This window comes from Malurus melanocephalus, unplaced genomic scaffold, assembly GCF_030028575.1.
Source record: "Malurus melanocephalus ecotype Western Australia unplaced genomic scaffold, MMel_1.1 scaffold_27, whole genome shotgun sequence".
Taxonomy (NCBI): Eukaryota; Metazoa; Chordata; class Aves; order Passeriformes; family Maluridae; genus Malurus; species Malurus melanocephalus.
This window is the reverse complement of record NW_026623259.1, coordinates 2160235-2161832: the sequence shown is the minus strand read 5'-3', so window position 1 is coordinate 2161832 and position 1598 is coordinate 2160235.

The following is a 1598-nucleotide window of genomic DNA, read 5'->3' as shown; positions in this document are numbered from 1 at the left end:
GCCCTCAGAGCCCTCAGCGCCCGGCCTGGGCCGACCGCACCGCACGGGCCTGGCGGGGCACCGCGGACCCCACTACGGACCCCGCCGGCCGGGCCTGCCCTACACCCTGTCATAAACTGAGCGGGTCTAATTGCCGTGCGGCGCGCTATCCTGCTATTTGTACAAATAAAAGACCCCGTCTTGATGCAAAATAAACACAAAAGCGCTGTTGTGACTATAACAGGGACTCATATACTAATTTATATAATAAGTGGTTGTGCACGCTTTATTCAAGATTATGGCTGCAAGAAATGGCATGAATTGCTGGGTGTGTTTAATGCTGGATTATAGCAATTTGAAACATGTCAAACACATGGCTAATGCCTCATGCTTCACTCACTCTTGCGTAAACCTGCATAGCCACCATCCATTATACCCTTGGTAACAACACAATTCTGCAAGTAAATATTGTTACACTAAGTAACCTTTCAATTCAAGTTGTTTAGGAAGAGAAAATGCAATCTTGTGCAGTCAGTTCCAGTGTCAGTTTAATGTTTCAAAAGGGAAGTGGTGTAGAGAATAAGTATCTGTATGGTGACTTGCCGACTTAAAACACACACGCGTGCATGTGCGGGCACACGGGCGCATAGAAAATGTCCAGTTCGCTGCAGGAGAGAAAAGTAAAACTGGAGCTTCTAACTTAATAAGGTGGAGTATTTCTATTTTTGGTGTGGGTGATAGCTTGGCTACCGTGGCAAGAATAAGTATCAACCCGTAGTGCAACCACGCACTAAAATGATCTGCAATTTCACTCTCTCTTGAAGACAGCAGCAAATATTTCCCTCATACCTTTGTTTAAAATACTGGGTAGCAGAGCTTATATCTCACCTTTGGCACCAAGAGTTACAGACTCACAACAGAAGTAGGTGCTGGTGAATGTGTCTGTGAATGTGGGTGCCTGTGTGCCTGTGTAGGCATGTTCATGACTGACAGTGAGTGTGACAGCAAGAGAAAAGAGAAGGATTAGAAAGTATGAATGTGTATAAATGTATGTAAACAGGGACATGTATATTTTTTCTTGTCCTTTTTGAATTACCRAACTTTCAGCCTTAGTATCTGGCAGTCATCTATTTCCTTTGTATTTATTTATGGTTATTTTGGTAACAATCTGCRCTACTGTTGTAGAAACAAGAAAAGAAGTACATTAGTTTGCTTAGTGAGATGTTGCAGGTTCAAATTATTTTGCCACCAATAACTCAAGTTACTGATACATAGACATCAGAAATTATCTTGGTTTAGATGTTTTCAGTGCTTCAGTTTGTGAGGATTTAGGCTTGATGGCACATACACAAGTGCATAGATTCACGGGTRTATGTGTCTATGCAAGCAAAAAGAAAGGAAAAGATTCTATGCTCTTGCTTTCTTCAGCAGTCCTTTTTCAGTTTTCGACAATGAGGAGGGGGCTGAGGACAGCCAACACAGTGCATTACTGGAGCCAAAATTTTAGTGTTTTTTTTTTTTTTTTAAATACCATTTTTTTTGCTCTGGACTTCCTTTTGAGTCCTGGAATCCTGTCAAAAGCAATGAATGACCAAATATTTGGAGGCCCTAGAAAAAAA